The sequence below is a fragment of the Cervus canadensis genome, chromosome 11 (assembly GCF_019320065.1).
Source record: "Cervus canadensis isolate Bull #8, Minnesota chromosome 11, ASM1932006v1, whole genome shotgun sequence".
In the NCBI taxonomy this organism is placed as follows: Eukaryota; Metazoa; Chordata; class Mammalia; order Artiodactyla; family Cervidae; genus Cervus; species Cervus canadensis.
The window spans coordinates 28,177,769-28,198,904 of NC_057396.1; the positions used below are offsets into that span (position 1 = coordinate 28,177,769).

The following is a 21,136-nucleotide window of genomic DNA, read 5'->3' on the forward strand; positions in this document are numbered from 1 at the left end:
GGTCCATTTCACTGATGGATGGATGGAGGAGGAGAGGGGTGATCAGCTTCACGGAGGCCGGAGGAAGACCACCACAGAGGGTCCTGAGGCCTTAGCAGTCTCATTGGCTCTTGGGGTGAAAGACTTCTCCGGAGAGGGTGAGAAACCCCAGGATCAGTTCTCTCTGTTTTTTCTAGACAGTGAAAAATAAATGTGAAGTAAAGACGGTTTCAGGGAAAGAGCTATCTTTCCCTCCATCTCTCATTCTTTCTTAAATATTTATTAAGCAAGCTGTGTAAGCCTTACACTGTGCTAGAATATGGAGCATGAAGAACCTCTCTCTTGCCCTCTTTGTTGTGGTTCAGTCGCTCATTTATTTGTATCCAACTCTTTGCGACCCCATGAATGCAGCACGCCAGGCTTCCCTGTTCTTCCCTGTCTCCTGGAGTTTGCTCAAACTAGTATCCATTGAGTTGATGCTGCCATCCAACCATCTCATTCTCTGTCACCCCCTTCTGCCCTCAACCTTTCCCAGAATCAGGGTATTTTCCAATGAGTTGGCTGTTTGCATCAGGTGGCCAAAGCTTTGGAGCTTCAGCTTCAGCATCAGTCCATCCAGTGAATATTCACGGTTGATTTCCTTCGGGATTGACTGGTTTGGTCTCCTTGCAGTCCAAGGGACTCTCAACAAGTCTGCTCCAACACAATTCGAAAGCATCAATTCTTCGGTACTCAGCCTTCTTTATGGTCCAACTCTCACATCTGGCTCTTAGAGCTCACAAACTAGTCAGGAAGATGAAACAGCCATCAAACACAGCAGTCAAAGGAAGCATGCAGGCACTGAGGGGAGTAGCATAGCCATTCAGACTTGAGTGAGCTTTGGGAAAGCCTGGTGTAGTCAAGGAGGGCAGCATGGAGGAGGTGGCCCAGAGGTGGGCCTTGGAGGATCAGAAAGCTTGGAGAGGTAGGGAAGATGAAAGGAAACATGCGATGAGAGAAAAACTGGTGCAGCGCAGTAGTTGATGATCTGAGTTTGAATCCTGTCTGTACCACTGAATATCCATGTGCCTGGACAAGTCACCTTCCTATCTGAGCTTTGTTTCTTCATTTGAAAAATGGGGGCAGTAGCGGTATCTACCTCTGAAGGACGGTTTGAGAATGAAATGAAATAAAAGAAAAGCTATGTGGGGCCAGTTGCTCCAGAATATGTATACTTTCCAACTTGGTACCCTTGTTATCCCTACTGTTGCTGCTGCTACACTCTGCCTTCGGCCTTGCAGCTGCCTCTCTGCTGCCCTCCTCACACCCTCTCAGCATCCCTGCGTCTCGCCTCTGGGCCACCTGTGTACCTGGTTATGTACTCAGGCCTCTGGCTGATCCCCTGTCCCCAAGCAGAGAAGGCTGGAGTGCCTCAAGCAGGTGTGAATTAAACCCAGCTTCCCTCCTGCTCCGCTCCAATTGTCCTCCGAGGCAGAAAGTTTCCCTGCCAGGCCTCTGCTGTTTGTGTTGACAGCTCCAGCCACCTTTTCCTCCCAGCGTCCCCCATGCTGGGCGGCTGGAGAGCTGGCCTTTTGCTTTGACAGAGGGGATACTGTGCCCTTAGAGGCTGCCTCTACCTGCCCCACTCTGGAGCCTGACATTGTGTCTGCACCAAGATAAGAGTCCTCTGTGCTAATTGGGCCTGTCCCGGCTGTCCTAGTGCTAATCCAATATCACTGAACTTGCACTTGGAGTGGCAAAGCTTCAGAGCAGAGTGCCCAGCCCAGAGGTGAAAAGTGCCCAGCAGTTGTGCTGGGAGTGGGGCCACCGTGGGCCCAGAGCAGGGCGCCTCCTTCCCAGCTGAGGTCTAAGGAGCCCCACTGAGCTCATCATGCGAGTGAACAGTTGGGAGGGTCTCCTCTCCCCCCACGTGACTGCAGGTTGCAGCCATTCCTAGCCACTGCCTTTTACAGCCCTCGGGCCCTCAGCATCTCTCACCTTTCAGTCTCTGGGGTCAGCAGAAGGCCCTGCAGCCCGGCAACAGAGCTCAGCCGCTCCGAAGCAGACAAGCTAGGCCTCCAGTGGCCTATTCTTTAGCTCAGACAAAAGGCCGCCTGATCACTTTGTGGCATCATTTTGCATGTTTCTGAAACAAATCAAAACATGCTTGAAGAAGAACAGTGAACCAGCATCTCTTAAGGGTGCACATGCTCTTGGCGACCCGCTGGGAAGAAGGGGCAGTCTCGGCTTTGAAGCCATACTCCTGCCCGTGGTTCTGAGCTAGCAGCCATTGCCAGCTTTCCCCATGCTGCCAGGGAAAAAAAAACAGACCCGCAAAGAGAAGCGGACTCCTGCCTCCTCTCCCAAGGACGCTGGGCTGGGCTCTGGGTGGGTGAGACTCTGTCTCAGGAATGTCTGGGAAGAGCAGTTCTGTTAGGGTCCACAAGTCCATATCGTTTTGAGCAAAAATGAGCTGATGCTGACGAGCTTTGCCAACTTTGAAATTACTCCAGCTCCTTCTGTGCCAGAGGCCTGGGGGCTGAGGGAGGGCAGAGCTGTGGGGATCTTGGTAGCCCCCCTTTTCTCACTGGACCCCTTTTTGCTTCATCTGGATGGAAAATGAGAAGGTGTTCCAGGAGACTGTGGGTTCTTGGAGAAGAACTCTCACCACGTGGGTAAGATGTGCATGGGCCAAAGCATTGGATGGGCCTGGGCCTGGGTCTCAGCTCTGTCTCCTGTTACTGGCTAGGTGGCCGCTCAGCCTCAGCTGTCTCATGTGCAGGATGGGGATAGTTACAGCATCAGCCTCTCGGAGCTTTTGTGAGAATTAACCGAGATGCATGCAGAGCACTAAGGCAAGTGTCCAGCTCACTGACAGCTCTCAGGACATGTCAGCTGTCATGTTTGCTTCCACCTCCATGCTCAGTCATTATTTTTATCATTCCCTCTGGTGCTAATCATGTTGGCCATGGGGCTCCAGAGTGCCTCTCAGACTTTAAACTGCACATGAGTCACGTAGAGACCTTGTCATAGGTGGATTCTAACTCAGGAGGTGTCTGATGGTGGGGCCTGAGGTTCCTTGTTTCTTGCCAGCTCCGCAGGGACACTGCTGCTGCTGTCTGTGGGCTGTGCTCTGGGTGGCCGGGCTGCGGCCGTGACCCCGGGCCTCAGTGCACAGAGTGGGTGGATGTGCCATCTGGGGCCAAGCCTCCAGGTCAGCTCGGGTGGGAGCCTCTCAGGGGTCAAGAAGGATGTGAGGAGCCTGGTGAGTTCAGCAGCCCCATCATTAGAGACAGAGAGAGAGAGAGAGAGAGGGCAGAGGCCTCGGCGGGCTGTGAGGTCAGCAGAGTTCTTCCCGGCTGATGTCATGAAAGAGAGTTTGAAGATGATTCTTTCCTCGAACCCCTCATTTTCTCATAATTTAGGACTGATTGTTATGATTGCTGCCCGAGTCTCGGGCCTATCTCTCCAATTATGCTGAAAGCTCTTGGAAGACAAGGGTCTGGTCTCCTGTCCTCTTTACCCCCAAGCTCCTACGATCCAGCCGGGCTTGTAGGACACACTCGGGACCTGTATGCCCGGAGCCCTGACTGTGGAGCTTGGTGGGGTGCAGGGCAAGGACAGGCTGTGGAATCAGGTGGCCCTGCCCCAGTCCAGCACAATCATGTACTGTCCTGCAGCACGTGGGCAGCTCCTGAACAGCCCCCATCCTCCCCACAAGCCTCGCCTGGAAAAATAGGAACAGCGACCCACCTCAGAGAGTTATCGGGATTCATGGAGATGAAGTATGTCAAAGGGCCCAGACTTCCCCGGTGGCTCAGTGGTAAAGAATCCGCCTGCCAATGCAGGAGACATAGAAGCCTCGGGTTCAATCCCTGGGTTGGGAGGAGCCCTTGGAGAGGGAAATGGCAACCCACTCCAGTGTTCTTGCCTGGGGAATACTGTGGACAGAGGAGCCTGGCAGGCTGCAGTCCACTGGGGTCACAAAGAATGGGACAAGACTTAGTGACTGAACCACAACAACAAATGTCAAGGGCCCAGCTCAGAGTGGGCCTTCAATACCCAGTTGCCCCCTTTCTCTCCTCCTCATCATCTTTCATATTCCCGAGCTATTGCACGCCCCTCCAATCCTGGGTCTTCTTAGAACTACAGTCTTATCCCCAAGGCTTTACTACACTGACTGGTTCTATCTCCAGGTTAGCACTGGGCTGTGAAATAAAGGTCTAAAACCCATCCCCTGGGACTCCCCCGGTGGTCCAGTGGTTGGGACTCTGAACTTCCAATGCAGGGGGTACAGGTTCGATCCCTGGTTGGGGAGCTAAGATCCCACCTGCTGCACTGGGTAGGCAAAAAAAAAACAAAAACGGAGTCACCCTTCTTTTCCTAGTCCTCTCCTCCCCCTACTGCCTGCCACCTGTTTATCTTGCTGAAAACTTTGCTCTTTTGGGAATAGCACTTAAGTGGCCCTGCCCAGCGAGTCCTGGAGGTGGGTGGGGGAGAGAACCCCCGGCTGAACTGATGGATTCCCAGCGGTCCCCGCAGCCGCCTGCACTACCAGCAGCTGCCCCTAGAGGCCTCCGTGTTCTCGGGGGACGAGTCTGTCCGCGGGACCTGGGCACCTTCATTCTGTGTGAAGAAGGAGGGCCTTTGCTGCGTGGCTCTCTGCCGGGTTTGCCAGGGAGTTGATGCTGAGGCCTTGTTAACTGCTTCTGTCTGTCACCCACTTGGAGGTCACCCAAGGTTTCCTTCACTCTCACCTACGACCCGGGAGGCGGCTGGCTGTGCCATCTTCACTTTACAGGTGAGGAGACTTACAGGCCACCTGTTCACCCAAGGACACAATCACCGCTGTCGTCTGGCTCTGAGTTCAGGGCCTTTTCCCTCGGGCGACGGCTGCCCACACCACACCATCAGCACGGTGGCAGGTTTAGAGAGGACCCAGAGCACTGTGTGTTGGGTGTCAGTGATTTCAGAGTCTCCTTGGCCTGGAGCTTCATTTAAGATGAAATGCCATCAGCAGGGTAATTATCATTATTGGCGTATTTAAAGTGCTTAAATATTTGAGTCCAAGTCAAGCTTTTACAGCTCTCTAAATCAGAGAGGTAGTTACTCCGGGGCCAGGCCTCCTAGGAATCGCAGCCCTTCTGTATTAGGAGCAGAAAGAACTGTTTCCTGGCCCAAAGGGGGCTCCCTGCAGACAGGGGCCCCTCTTTCCAGAACGGGCTCTGCGCACTTGAGCACATGTATGTGCTTGCACATATCTGACTTAGAAGGTCTCAGCACATCCTGCTTGGATCTGGAGATAGGCTGCTGCACCTGTCACTGATGGCGTTCAATTAGGGGCCTGAGACGCTTTTAACTTTTATTGTTTATTAATAAAGTTAAATCCTAAGCATTAAAACCATACTGATTTAGCTTTTATTCAAGAGGGAAATGAAAATGATCCATTCCCTAGGTGAGAGAGGACAGGTTGTGTCAGCATGAGAAGGCCCCTGGGAGTCTGTGTGAGCCTCTGACTTCCCTCTGCCAGCACCATGGTGTTTCCTGGGGGTCCCCGCCCGGCCAGAGGCAGACAGAGAGCATGGCTGGGCTTGGAGATTTTTTTTAAGTGAAGAGCCTCACTTACAGAACATCTACTTGTGGGAGGTGCAGAAAGACCACCGTGAACCTCTTTGCTTTGCAGCTGGGTGTGTCTGAGCACGTGGAGGTCAGGGCAGGATGGTGCAGTGGTTCTCAGAGAAGCCCTTGGAGGCGGCCAAACATAGGTTCAAATCCCGTGGCTTCCACTTGCAGGCTGTGTCCTATCAGAGCAGCAGCGGCTCCTTTCTGAACCCCATCTCCAAAGTGGGGCTCTTTGAAAAAGGTGAAAGTGTTAGTCTCTCAGTCGTGTCTGACTCTTTGCGACTCCACAGACTTTGTGGCCCACCAGATTCCTCTGTCTATGGAATTCTCCAGGCAATAATACTGGAGTGGGTTGCCAGGCCCTCCTTCAGGGAATCTTCCCGACCCAGGGATTGAACCCAGATATCCTGCATTGTAGGTGGATTCTTTGCTGTGTGAGCTACTGGGGAAGCCTGGGGCCCTTTAGACCCCGCCTTTCAGTTTATGCGAAGATTAAGAGTGATGGTGTGTGGAAGTTCAGTTCAGTTCAGTCACTCAGTCACGCCTGACTCTTTGTGACCCCATGGACTGCAGCACGCCAGGCTTCCCTGTCCGTCACCAGCTCCCTGAGCTTACTCAGACTCATGTCGATCGAGTTGGTGATGCCATCCAACCATCTCATCCTCTGTTGTCCCCTTCTCCTACCGCCTTCAATCTTTCCCAGCATCAGGGTCTCAGTTCTTCACATCAGGTGGCCGAAGTATTGGAGTTTCAGCATCAGTCCTTCCAATGAATATTCAGGACTGATTCCCTTTAGGATGGACTCGTTGGATCTCCTTGCAGTCCAAGGGACTCTAAAGAGTCTTCTCCAACACCACAGTTCAAAAGCATCAATTCTTTGGCACTCAGCTTTCTTTTAGTCCAACTCTCACATCCATACATGCCTACTGGAAAAACCATAGCTTTGACTAGATGGACCTTTGCTTTTGAATATGCTGTCTAGGTTGGTCATAGCTTTTCTTCCAAGGTGCAAGCGTCTTTTAATTTCATGGCTGCAGTCACCATTCTGCAGTGATTTTGGAGCCCAAGAAAAGAAAGTCTGTCACTGTTTCCATTGTTTCCCCATCTATTTGCCATGAAGTGAAGGGACTGGATGCCATGATCTTAGTTTTCTGAATGTTGAGCTTTAAGCCAACTTTTTCACTCTCCTCTTTCATTAAGAGGCTCTTTAATTCTTCGCTTTCTGCCATAAGGGTTGTGTCATCTGCATATCTGAGGTTATTGATGTTTCTCCTGGCAATTTTGATTCCAGCTTGTGCTTCATCCAGCCCAGCATTTCATATGATGTACTCTCAGTTCAGTTCAGTTCAGTCTCTCAGTCATGTCCGACTCTTTGCGACCCCATGAATCACAGCACGCCAGGCCTCCCTGTCCATCACCAACTCCTGGAGTTCATTCAAACTCATGCCCATCGAGTCGGTGATGCCATCCAGCCATCTCATCCTCTGTTGTCCCCTTCTCCTCCTGCCCCCAATCCCTCCCAGCATCAGGGTCTTTTCCAGTGAGTCAACTCTTCGCATGAGGTGGCCAAAGTATTGGAGTTTCAGCTTCAGCATCAGTCCTTCCAATGAACACCCGGGACTGATCTCCTTCAGGATGGACTGGTTGGATCTCCTTGCTGTCCAAGGGACTCTCAAGAGTCTTCTCCAACACCACAGTTCAAAAGCATCAATTTTTCAGCGCTCAGCTTTCCTCACAGTCCAACTCTCACATCCATACATGACCACTGGAAAAACCATAGCCTTGACTAGACGGACCTTTGTTGGCAAAGTAATGTCTCTGCTTTTTAATATCTGCATATAAGTTAAATAAGCAGGGTGACAATATACAGCCTTGACATATTCCTTTCCCAATTTGGAACCAATCTGTTGTTTCATGTCCACTTCTAGCTGTTGCTTCTTGACCTGCATACAGATTTTTTTAGGAGGCAGGTCAGGTGGTCTGGTATTCCCATCTTTAGACCCGCCTTTCCGTTTATGTGAAGATTAAGAGTGATGGTTTATAGAAAGTGCCTGAGATATTGTGAGCCACCTGATAAATGACAGGAGGCAGACCCTGGTGCCTTGCTTTTGGTGGCATTCTCTCCCACTTTGTTGCTTAAGGTGGTTAGAGGATTAATCACCAAACTTGACAAATAACATTTCCTGAGACCCTACTATGTGCTGGGGTCATGCGGAGACCCCCCAGATTGTAGAGGGTGGAGCTGTGATTGAAACCAGAGGCCCCTCCCTCTGGCTATTTGCAGCAGCAGCAGCCTGGAAAAGCCTCGCCTCTAACACAAAGTCTCCTCCTCCCAAGGGTCCCGCCCTGGTTAGCCTTCTGCGCAGCCTGTCTGCAGGGCTGTGCCCTGGCTTTTCTGGGAAGAGCCTTCCCAGACATAAGACTCTCCGGGGCTGCCAGCCTGCATTTCCCCAGGGGCACCTTGTTCCCCTGGGGACTGTTCAGGATTGAATCTGTCAGACGGGGGACCTGTTGCTACGTCTGGAAAACCCACTGATCTGGAGACAGCGGGCTGGGAACTGAAAAGAAAGAAGGGACGGCAACATGGGGGCAGTGAGAGGGTCATCTCCGGCGCTTATGAGACTGCTTGCTGGGGGCTTATTTTTCCCTCCTCCCTAACCTCCTTGCCCAGCTCAGGGAGCCACCAAGCAGGTGGAGCAGGTGGCCAGACTGCATGGCCCCTCCTGGCTGCCTGGGGGAGGGAGATGGGAGCTCCCCCTGTGCTCAGCTAAGCTCAGTCTTGGCAGCTGGGGGCAAAACTCAGGGGAAAATGGATCTGTGAGACCAGGGGACCTTGAGGAGTTAGGACTAGTTTCCTAACCCCCTCCCCACTCTGGGCCTGAGAGGATGGGAGGGCAGTAGGGGGCTGCCAGTGTGGCCAAGAATCCCTGCAGAAGCCTCAGGACCCTCCAATGTGTCTGGTGCCCGCTGTGAATTTTTCTCCGAGATAATTGGCCTGTGAGGTTACAAACCTGGCAATTCCCCACCTGCTCAGATTGGGAGAAGTCTTTGGCTAATTCTTGGAAACACGACAGAGCTGCCCCAAGTGCAGTAAATCAGCTTTGTAAATTGGGAGGCTAGGTCAGAGTCCGGTTGGTTCTTTGGCAGTTTGTAAAGCTGCAGATGGCCCTGGCAGGTCTCACAGGGCCACACCCAGGTCTTCTGCCAGCTCTAGTCTGCCCCGAGCACTTTTACATTTCTGGTGCTCCATCTGTGCTGACCTTGGGGCTGACCCGGCCTCACCAAGACCTGCTCTGAGGGTTCTAGTTCATGACCTAGAGGTCCAAATGGTGCCTCCCTGCTGCAACCCAGGAGGCCAGCTGCCATGCCCCCACTGTTCGCTTTCCAGGAAGAAGCAAGAGGCTCAGCAAGCCGCAGGCTTCAGGTTAAGCAGTGGCACAGGGTGCGCTGAATGGCGTTAGGGCCTGGCCCGCCGCGCCATCACGTACCTCTAGTGCTCCTGCTGCCTGGCTGAAGTTACTATTTTAAGTTAAGGCGGGTCTACTTTATTAAAAAGGAAACCCCCAGGGAGGGGTAATTCTGTTGAACTGCTATTAGCCATGGACAATTCAGCGTGAATTAATTAATCTGATGGTGTCCCGTGTGACCGCAGGGTGGAAGGGGCATAAGGTCGGGTGATTATGGGGGGAAAGCAGAGAAGGGGAGCCAGGGGCAGTGAGGACAAGCAGGACCCCCACTGTGCCAGGTTATCTCTTGTTTGCTTTAATTTTTTTTAATGTAAACTTTTTCACAGGAGTCTATCAAGTATACCAAAAAAAAAAAAGAAGAAAATCATAAGTGCACAGCTTTGAATTTTTGCAAAGTGGACACGCCCTTCTATCCAGCACCTGGACTGACACGCAGCAGCCAGTTGTCCCACTCAGGCCCCCAGCTTGTCACTCTGACCCCTGCTATGACCATGGTCCTGACTCTCAGTGCCCGTTTCGGAAATGGATGAACGTGGAACCATACCGCAGGCATCTTTTGTGTCTGGCTTTCTTTTGTTTTAACGTGCTCTTTGTGGATTTCCTCCACGTTGGTACAGTTCGTTGATTTTTCATTGCTGTGTTCCATTGTCTGAATATGCCATCGCTTATTGACTCTATGGTTGATGGACATTTGGGTGTTTAGTTTTTGACTCTCATCGACAGTGCTGCCTTGAATATTCCTGGACATGTCTTTCTTATTTCTCTTTATGTCTCCGGCTAGATGGTTTTCTCCTGGGAACCCTCCTCTGACCTCCATCCCCAGGGGAGGTTAGGTGCTCCTCTGTTTGCCCCCCTGTGGCATTCTGTAGCATTTCATGAGGGCAGGAAAAGTAGAACTATGATATTTTCAGCTTTTAGTCAGTGTCTGGCACTGAGTTGGTGCTCAAAAGTGTTAGTTGAATGAATGCACAAATCTTGCCTATATCACAATTTTGCCTGGGGCTGGTCTCGACCTCTAAGCAAAGCAGCTTAGGAAAGCTGTGTTGGGGGACCTTAGAGACCATCTGGGATTCCTCCCTAGAGAGAGTGGTGCTTTCTGGGTTCTGGACTCCACCTGAGCCCTGCTTTCCCTGAGGATGGGACTGGAGTCCAGGGCAATAGTCAGAGGTGTCTGGCTGGGCAGGATCCCAACTTTTCCAGGCATTTCAGAGACTAGACACCAAGCTGTGGCAAAATGTATCTCTGAGGACCCTCAGGCCACACAGGCCTCCCTGGACATAGGGAGGGAGGCCAACTGGGAGGGAAGCATCATGAAGAATGGAAGAGAAAGAGAAGATGCAGGAAGGGAGGGTAGAGAAAGAGAGGAGGCGAGAAGGGGAGCAGACACACAAACAAATCTTTGCTTTCTCCTTTCCAGAAGCAAGGCACAGGGGAGAACCAGACAGGCATGGAGCCTGAGCTCTCGGGAGAAGCGAGTGACCTCATGTTTGGGCTGTGTTGTTTGCACCAGCAAGTGACAAAGTGGAAGCAGGAACATGAGCCTGTCGAAATGCAATGTCAGGGTGCCCTGGTGGGATAGGCTTTTTTTTTTCCCCGTCGGTGCTTGGCAGATCCCTTTCACAGGCAGACGGAGTCGCTTCCTGTGCTCCCTGGCTGAGCAGCGTTGATTGAGCACGTTATTCTTTATTCATACACCTTTTGCTGAGCTGCATAACAAATGTGCTGTAAATTTCGGTGCTTTAGAGAGAGCCTGATGCATAAAACAGGACTACCTCCCCTAATATAATGGAGGCTGGTCAAATTCCGCATACATCAAAGCCATTTGGGGTTCAATTGCTGTGTTTTTGAAGTAAACATTACTTCTTAAAGAAGATCCACACGCAGAATAAATTATTTTTTTTGGCATGATCTGAGGCTAAAGCTGGTTGAATCTTTTCGACTCAGCCCAGGTTTTCTCCTAGTGAAGTGTGCTAGAGTGCTTAAATCCCAAACTGCAGAATGCTCCTTCCTTCTCCTGGGCTGCCTTTGCCTACAGAAGTGCACCTCTCTGAGCCCTGTCTATCTTGTTCCTCGTGGTGGCATCTCAGTCTTCATTTTATGCATTCATTTTTACTAATTTCCAATTATACAGCGCTTACTATGTTCTGGGCTTTCCTGGTGGCTCAGACAGTCAAGAATCCGCCTACAATTTGGGAGACCTGGGTTCAAGCCCTGGGTTGGGAAGATCCCCTGGAGGAGGGAACAGCTATCCACTCCAGTATTCTTGCCTGGAGAATCCCATGCACAGAGTAGCCTGGTGGGGTACAGTTCATGGGGTCACAAAGAGTCAGACACAACTGAGCAACTAACACTTTCACTTTACTACGTGCCAGGCTCATTTTGAAGCTCTTTAACAAATATTAACTCAGTTAGCCTTCACAACTCTATGAAGAGGCACTTATTTTTTTAATATTTATTTTTATTTATTTGGCTGTGCTGGTGTTAGTTGCAGCACATGAGATCTTCAATCTTCTTTGCAGCATGTGTGGGATTTTAGTTGTAGCATACAAATTCTTAGTTGCAATATATGGGATCTAGTTCCCTGGCCAGGGGTCAAACCCCACCCTCCTGCATTGGGAGTGCAGAGTCTTAGCCACTGGACCACCAGGGAAGTCTGAAGCACTTACTTTTAATGCCATTTTCCAGATGAGGGAACCAAGGCACAGAGAAGTTAAGTAACACACTCTGCTGCCTCTCAATTATGTCTTCTCAAGTGGCCTGAGAAGTAGGGGCCTGCCTTTTTCAGGAATTAGAAACAACATTTGGTGCCTTTCTTCACATCCCCAATCAGAGGTTGCCCCTTGACCTTGAAGAGCAGAGGGTCAGCCCTTGGGGAAGAAGTCACAGTCTGTGAAGTACACCTGTCCAAAGGCCAGACTGAGTCAGCAGCACCATGGACAGAGGCACAAAGGGGCGCTTGGTGCTCAGGCCAGCAAGGTCAGCTCTGGATAGGAGAATTCCAAGGGCTTGCTGTTAATTCTCTTCATCTTGTTAGACATCCACACCATAGATGCTCCTGGCATCTCTGGACTTAAGTCCTTTTCTTCTGGTTTTTCCTTCCTCTATTCTCCACCCATCTCCGCTCTAGTGGCACCGGTGTCCTCACAGCTGTCCAGTCTGGAAGCCTGGAGAAGTGAAAGTGAAAGTGTTAGTCACTCAGTCGCGTCCAGCTCTTTGTGACCCTATGGAGTGTAGCTTGCTGGACTCCTCTGTCCGTGGGAGTATCCAGGCAAGAATACTGGAGTGGGTTGCCATTCCCTTCTCCAAGGGATCTTCCTGACACAGGGACTGAATCCAGGTTTCTTGCATTGCAGGCAGATTCTTTACCATCTGAGACACCAGGGAAGTCATCCTGTTTTCCTTTTTCATGCTCCACATCAGATCACCAGGTCCTGTCAACTCCACCTCCTGTAAAAGTCTCACCTGCAGACACACCTCTCCGCCTCCACCTTTGTTCAAGTCACTTTATCTTGCCAGGACTTCTGTGTCGCCCAGCCCACCAACCTTCCACACTTTAGAGGCAACCCCTCCAAAACTGCTTTTGAGGTACAGTCTGAGTGATTTTTCTATTTTCTTTCTGTGATTCCGGTTACCTCACTCCTTTACTTGAAACTGTTCAATGGCTCTTAGAATACAATTCACACTTCTTAGGAGTGGCTTCCAAGGCCATGGGTGACAAGGTCTTGCCTCCTTCAGGGCATCAGCTCTGCTTGCTTTCAGATCCCTAAACATCTGTTTCCTCTTCCTTCAGGCCACGTATGTACTGCTTCCTCTTTCCCCTCTCGACCTCCCTCTGGCTAATCCAAGGTGTTGCTCACATCCCCACTTAGATGTCCTTTCTTCTGAGGAGAGCTCTCTGACCCCCCCAAGCCCAGCCTTGGAGACCCCGTCCCAGTGTTCCCATGACAACCAGGCAACATTTCCTCCACAATAACGCCATGCACTTGGTGTTTGAATTCGATGGCTACCTGTGTGTTTATCTGTTTTACATAGTGTCTCCCCATCATGTCTTACGTCCTAGTAGAGAGCCGATTTGTGGAAAACAGTTAAAAAAAAAAAAAAACACTTTAATGAGTAAGTGCTACCAGGAAAAGGGTATTGATCCAGCAGCCAGGAGACTCAAGTTTTCTTTATTTATTTTTAATTTTAATTTATTTTTAAGTGGAGGATACTTGCTTTACAATATTGTGTTGGTTTCTTTCATGTATCAACATGAATCAGCTATAGGTATATACCTGTCCCCTCCCTCTTAAATCTCCCTCTCACCTCCTCTGCCCCATCCTACCCCCTCTAGGTTGTCATAGCACCATATTTGAGACTCAGGTCTTAGAACCTGCACTGGCACAGATTCTTGATGCTGAAGAAGTCATTTTCTGACTCTGAGCCTCATGCTCGTATCTGTGAGGTGAGGAGCCTGCACTAGGTTCTGGATCCATCTTCTGCATCCTGGATTTGCTTTCCTAGGCTGTCTCTACTTCCCAGATTGTGAGAGCCCACCCTCTCCACTTCTCCCCCAGTTTGGCTCCCTGCCTTTAGCTGGACACAAATTCTTGATGCTGAAGAAGTCATTTTCTGACTCTGAGCCCCATGTTCGTATCTGTGGGGTGAGGAGCCTGCACTAGCCAGTGGCGGCCTTGGTTTCTCTTTGAATCCAGGACAAGAATGCCTTGAAATTCTCCCATGTCCTTCTTCTCACCTCATCTTGTTTGCTGTCAGAACATTCTAAGTAGGATGCTTCTCAAGCTGCCTCTGTCCTTGTGATCAATAGAAAGGCGTTGAGTCTACATGCTCGCAAGGCCGCCTTCCCCCAGCAGACCTGGGAGATTCTTGGTGGCTGCAGCCTGAGTCAGCATTGTTTAATTTTAGGACCCACTTACTGTTCACATGTTTCTCATATTCATTCAGCACATCCCTCGAGCACTTAATACATGACAGGCGTTGCTCTCGGTGCTCGGACACATAAAGAACAAAGTAGACAAAACCCTGCTCTCGGGAGCTTATATTTTCGCAAGTGTGTGTAGGAGTGACCCATACAAATAAGCAACACAATGGAGAAGTAAATCATATAATAAGTTAGGAGGTGGTAAGTGCTGTGGAAGGAAAGGGAAAGAGGAGCAGGGAAGATGAAGACTCTGAGACTCTGAGGTTTGAGTCAAGATCGGAAGAAGTTGAGGGCGAGTGTCGATTTCTGTGGGGGGAAGGACATTCCAGGTCCCAAAGTGGGAGCCTTTGGGGGGTGGTGTGTGGGCATGGACCCGACATGACCTGGCAGAGCACCATGCCCGGTGCTCAGCAGGCTGGTCACTAGCGTTTGCTGGTGGTCAGAGCATAGGCTGCTGGGCTTGAAGCAGGCAAACTGTTTGCCACCTGGCCCACTGCACGCTGGCTTTGTGATCCTTAGCAAATTACTTTGTTGAGTTCCTGTTTCTTCGCCTTTGTAGGTCATGACCCAGGCTTCATGGGGTTGTTGTGGAACTTGATGAATTAGGTACATGGAGGGGCCAGCTCATTGGCACATGAGTGGTGTGTGCAGCCCAATAGCATCAGTTCCTGGCATGCCCTTCCCCTGGTCTTTGGGCAAGATGGTTGTCTTCTCTGAGCCTCAGTTTCTGCTTCTGAAACACAGAGGATAGTCAATCCTGTGCTGTCTTCTGTCTAGACTTTAATAACTGTCATGTCCAGCAATGGGAGTAATAGTATTTTAAATGTATTCAGTTGGCCGAAAAATTCGTTCAAGTTTGTTCTTAACCTGAACAAACATTTTGGCCAATTCAATAGATGACAGATTCCCAAGGGCAGGGGTTCTATGTACATCTATGTGCACATATATGTGTGAGTGTACCTGTGTATGATTGCATGTATGTACAGTTTGACAGGACACAAGTAGGTTTTTTATTTTAATCCTTCATAGATGCTTCAGGGACAATGACACTGTATTTTTAGATGAGACCTCAAACCGCCCACACACTCGGTGTTCAGTCGATCCTCGTTGAATGAATGAAATAGTGCTGATGAAGTGATCTTTGCTGGATAAAATGTATAGGTCGAATTCAGCAGAGCTGTTTGCTTACAGGTAGCAATGATGGAGTACCATCATGAAGAATATTTAGAATATATTTATTGAGGACTTAACTATGTGCCAGGCACTGTATTAAGGACTTTACATGCATTTCTCATTTCAAAACAGTCAACAACCTTGCAAGGTAGGTACAGTTATTATCAGGATTTTATAGTTGAGGCAACTGAGGCTCAGATGTCAACCTCTTGATCACAGCTTGTAAATGAAGAAGCTGGAATTAGAACCCAACCTTCCGGAGCTAATGTACTCTCCTGCTATTCTTATGTCTTCCTGAAATGTCACTGCACCTTTCCATGGTCTGATCTCCCATGAGGCGGGGAGGAGGAGGAGGGAGGAGTGGGGTGGGGAGGAAGGCTGTTCTTTCAACCAGGCCATGTGGAAAGTCCCGACTATAAAGTCACTCCCCAGGTTACTGGCAAACCTTCCCAGTAGGATGGGGAGAAGATGAAGGAGTTAGCTTTTCTTGCCTGCAGTAGACAGTGAAGATGTTTAAAGACAAGGATTGCTTTCTTCTATGTACCTAAAGTTATCCTTTTCCATTTGGTCTCAGAGCATGTTAAGAACTTGGTGGAGGGTACTTCCCTGGTGGTCCAGTGGTTAAGACTTTGCACTTCCAATGAAGGGGACACAGGTTTGATCCCTGGTCAGGGAACTAAGATCCTGTATGCTGTGAGGCATGGCCAAAAATAATTTAAAAATAAACCTACTGAAAAATCAAAATTGCTTAAAAAAAAAAAAAAAAAGAACTTGGTGGAGCTATGTGAGCCCTGGACCACACATTTCCCTTTTAGGTGCCTAAAACCTGAGGACACATGTGTATGTATAGTAATATATGCTTGGTGCATACATGCGAAGTCACTTCAGTCGTGTCAGACTCTTTGAGACCCCATGGACTGTAGCCCACCAGGCTCCTCTGTCAATGGGATTCTCCAGGCAAGAATACTGGAGTGGGTTACCATGCCCTCCTTCAGGGGATCTTCCTCACCCAGGGATCGAACCTATGTCTCTTATGTCTCCTGTACTGGCAGGCAGGTTCTTTACCACTCGTGCCACCTGGGAAGCCCATATGCACGTACGATATCAACATATAATATCTGTATGTATGGTGTGTGTGTGTGTGTGTGTATCTCCATCCTTCCAGACCAGTGTGAGGGCCTCTTTCTGACCATGCCTGGGCAGCAGTGGGCACCCTCTGTGTCCTGCCAGCACTTCCCTACACCTTAGCTGTGTGATTACACTTCCCAGCCTGTGCCTGGTGACTGGTGTCTGCGCCCATGCTCCTTTGAAAGAACGTCTTGTGTCCTAGTAGCTTTCTGTCCACTTGCAGCTCGTGACTAGTGAGTGCATACTCAGCATGTAAGCTCCTGCTTATCCGCACAGTCATGGACGGCTCTTTGTGAGCCCACGGACTGCAGCCTGCCAGGCTCCTCTGTCCTCCATGGGCTCCTCACCTCCATGGGCTTCTCCAGGCAAGAACGCTGGAGTGATTGTCATTTCCTTCTCCGGGGGATCTTCCCACCCAGGGATCAAACCTGCATCTCTTAAGTCTCCTGCATTGGCAGGTGGGTTCTTTACCACTAGTCCCACCAGCATGGAGATGAACAAACGAATGAACAAGAGACTGGTCTTCGTACCACCAGCCTAGGTGAGGCTATCATCTACCCCAGTCACTCCCGGGTAGGAGGTTAACAACAGAGGCTACCTTCCTGTGGGGTGGGGTGCCCAGAGCCAAACTGGAGATGTTCCATGTCCTTGGCTTCCAAGCTCCCGTGGGCACGCCAAGCTGCGCAGAGCTGACCTGGGTGCCCCCCGTCCCCTCAGCTGGACTGGGTGGCCGGCTCTGGTGGCTTGGAAGAGCCTTTCTTCTGGAGCCTGTCTCATCTGGCGCCTGTGTTCCTGTCCCCTGGCCTGCCAGCTTCTCCTTGGGTCTGCGTGGAGAAGGAACGCGTTAGGAAGTTGCTCTTCTGCGTGTTTAATGTGCTCCACGCCTGCTGTGTCCCCCTGTGCTCAAGTTCCGGGCAATTACCCTCCTGCCGGGTTTCGTTGCTGAGCACAGCAGGTGGGCCTTGTTTGTAATTCACTTGCACCATTAACGCTGGGTTAGCACCATAAGGGCGACTGATGCGCTCAGTGCCCCCAGCCCCAGATGCCACTTGATAGCAGGATGTTAGATTGGCTTTGGGGGCTGAGGCATTTCTAAGCTCTTCCTGATCTGCTTTCTCCAGCTGAAAGCGGTGAGAGAGGTTTCATCTATTGACAATCACAGGGTACTAACAGTCATCCGCACTAATGGGAGATCTGTACCCAAATACTGGTCGCCCCAAATCATGGTGATTTGGCTCCAAACAATAATACCAATAAATCCTAATAACAGCTCTCAGTAATCTAAGCAACAGTGCCATCATTGAGCACTTGCTATTTGCAGGCGTACTGCCAAGATCACAGCTAATCTTTGAGAGCAATCTTAGGAATATCCAACATTTTCTCCATATTGTGGATGGGAAAACAGGTTTGGAGAGGTTAGTCACTTGGCCAAGGGCATAACTAATAAGGAGCAGAGCCCAGAGTCGTGGATCTCGGTTTGATGCAGGCACAAAACTGGTGCTGCTAATGGCTACCTTACACTGCCCTCCTCTGGGATGAATGATCTCCATCTTGCCATGCAAGTATATATATATATTTTTTTTTGCTAGCATTGATATTAAGATGAGTTACTGAGTAAGGGAATGAGGAGTATGATTAAAACATCCTCCCTAGGTTTACTTTTATTAATTAATCAACCATACATTTATTGAGCTCCAATTAGGTGGAAAACATTGTCCTGGGTGTTTTACAGAAAACAAAGATAAATCATTCATCCGTTCAGTAAATCTGAGAGATGGGGAGTCAGACATATATTCCAGAATGAAAGACAGGGAATGAAATGTTGAGGGTGGGGGCGGAGGAGGTAAGAATTAAACAACCGCAGGGATCTTACTTTCTGATTGTTGAAACATGATTGGCAGTTGGCAAAATCTACTGCAATAAGCATCACATATAGTGTCTCCTTTGATCTTTGAACAACCCCGTGGAGAAGACAGTGCAAGGAGCATGTTTCCAGTTTTATGGGAAATTAAGGCACAGAGGGGCTTCCCCTGCGGTTTAGTGGTAAAGAATGTACCTGCCAAGCAGGAGACGTGGGTTCAATCGCTGGGTTGGGAAGACCCCGTGGAGAAGGAAATGGCACCCCACTGCAGTTTTCTAGTCTGGAGAACTCCATGGACAGAGGAGTCTGGCAGGCTATATATAGTCTAGGGGTTGGAGAAGAGTCGGACACGACTTAACGACTAAACAACAACAGCAAAAAGCACAGAGGTTTTAGGATCTGATGGTGGTCACACAGAGAATGGTGGTAACGCCAGGTTGGAGCAGAGGCCTTATGACTCCAGCTCCAGACGCTTCAAGAATCTCTCACATTAGAACCCAACGTATATGCTGGGCCTCATCCAAGCTTGGTGCAGTATATGTGATGCCCTCGGTCCTACTGAGGCTGATTCTGGAGATGCCTGGGGTTCTGCTTTCTTTGCAGACCCAACCCCTGGCTGCTTAGAAACTTTCTTTTTCCTAAATTTGCGGGAAAATTCAGGGCCCTAATGTTCAGGCCGTACAGGGTCCGCTCCCTTCAGGGTCAGTTTCCCCAGCACATGTGGCTAAGTGCCACTCACTGGCCTTCCTGCTCTCCAGGCCGCCTGGCACACCCTGGTCTCATCAATTTCCTCAAGCACAGCTCTGGTCCTGGCCCTCCCTTGCCCAGAAACTTTCAGTGGCTCTTTATTGCCTGGAGGATAAAGTCCCTGCTCCTTAACCTTGGCATCGAAAGCCTTCTAGAATCTGACCCCAAGGCTTATCTCTCTCTGGACCCCGCAGACACCGTGTGCCCCTGCAAGGTGGGCTACTCCCTGTCCCTGGGACAGCTCCTCTTGCCTTCTGCAGTGAGTGCCGGGAAGGTCTCCCTTCCTCCGCAGCACATACCTCAGGGCTCAGCATGCATCCTGCGTCTTCCAAGAATCTGGTTCCAACTCCCTGGGCCTGGGAGGCCTTTCTGCCTCTGTCTTTGCAGCACTTCCTCCCGTTTGCTGACGAAGGCTGCCCAGTCTCGTGACAGCTGCCCCACTGGTCTCTTGCAGCATGAGTTTACGAGGGGCGCTGCTTGATTCACTTTTCCCACAAGGACATCCGATTTTTCCAGTACATTCCTTGAGGGCAGTCAGCCCATCTGAGAGTTCTGAGAGCCTGTTGGTGCTCAGCGCAGCACTGGGCGGGCCCCGAGTGCCTAGGGACACTGGTGCAATGTAGCAGGGTTGCCAGGATCTGGGAGGTTCCTCCCCCAAGCCCAGCCCCGCACCAGGTGGTACTCACAGCCTTTCTCTCTCCTTCTGGCAGCTGGAGCTGGGCTTTCATGGTTAGGTGTCCCCTTCATCTGGGCCCTTGCGGTGGGGGAAGTGTTAAGTCCAGAGACAGCCCCCTTGCTTAACTAAGGAAGTGAAGGATTTCCCCAGGGGAACGTCAAAAGCCTTCAGCCTCTGGACTTCAACCCCTAGCCTCTCCTGGCTCTGCCTGAGTTCCTGAGACATCGCCAGGCCATGGCCAGGAGAAGCGATGAGGCTTTGACAGGCTGGGTGAGACCTACTGTATGTACGTGCTGTCTCCTCTGCCGTTTCCAACTCTTTGTGACCCAATGGACTGGGTAGCCCGCCAGGCTCCTCTGTCCATGGGATTCTCCAGGCAAGAATACTGGAGCAGGTTGCCCTTTCCTTCTCCAGGGGATCTTCCCAATCCAGGGATAGAACACGTGTCTCTTATGTCTCCTGCACTGGCAGGCGAATTCTTTACCACTAGCACTACCTGGGAAGCCCGAGAGCTACTGTTGCCTGTGACTAATGTGGAATCCCAGGGCAGCTCCTGGAGAAGAGTGTTCTCTGCATCCCTGACCCCTTGAGAGATCAGGTCAAGGTAGTGGGGCCCCCATTCCCCTCCTCATCTCTCCTTCCAAGGGAGGACCCTCCTGTCACCTGGGGCCTGGGACCCTGCTAAGAACCAGAGCTGTGAATGCATTTGTGTGTCTTGGGGGGTCTGGACAGGGGCTGGGTAGGCATGGAAACTGCAGGTGGACTTAGGGGCTGTGGAAGCAGCAGGAGAGGCGGTGCTGGGGTTCGCCTGTGTCTGGGCAGGGACTGCGGTCTGGGAACACACTCTGGGGGCACCTCTGAACAGCTGCTTGGCTTCTGCTCTCCTGGCAGCCAGCGCACCTGGCCCAGTGACAGACGGTCCAGCGAGACCGTGAGAGCACTGAGCACTTGGCCCTGAGGTGCTGCGTGTGTGCATGCTCAGTCACTCAGTCGTGTCTGACTCTTTGCAGTCCCATGGACCGTAGCCCGCCAGGCTCCTTTGTCCATGGGATTCTCCAGGCAAGAATCCTGGAGTGGGTTGCCATGCCCTCCTTCAGGGGATCTTCCTGACCCAGGGATCGGTGTTGTTAGCCTCACTCTATAGAGGAGGGGGCGCAGGCTCAGGGGTGAAGTAAGCCCAGGTCTTAGAGCCAGTCATTGAGAAAGCTGGAATTCTTTATTGTTTTTTAAATTATTAACTAGATTTCTTAATTGAAAAAGCCATCCAATCTTTAGCTTAAAATGCAAACAGTAGAGAACACTTCAGCATGACAAGTGAGTCTGCCTCCTTGCAGTTCTAGGGCCATCTCTGCAGGGGGCAGTTGCCCAGTGGCAGTTTCTGTCCTCTGCCCCACGCAGAGCCTGGTACCAGGCCTTCCCCAGGTGGATGGCATCAGTGCTGATGGCACTGGGTGGGGGCAGGGGCTGGAGGGGACTTCCAGGCCGTTTCCAGAGCTTGCAGCAAACTTGGGTGATGCTAGCAGAATAAGTTCATCGCTTTGCAATTTGAAGAGGACACCCAGGTGGTGCAGTGGTAAAGAATC

General features: G+C 50.7%; 1 protein-coding gene and 1 non-coding gene across 2 annotated transcripts in view; both read left to right on the plus strand.

Moving 5' to 3' along the window:
* The window catches only part of GRIK4 (glutamate ionotropic receptor kainate type subunit 4), a 484,233-nt gene that overhangs the window by 120,220 nt on the left and 342,877 nt on the right, over positions 1–21,136 (plus strand). The gene's annotated exons all lie outside the window — the stretch shown is intronic.
* TRNAG-UCC lies at positions 15,745–15,817 on the plus strand. Its single transcript has one exon. It is a non-coding gene; the product is annotated as a tRNA-Gly (tRNA).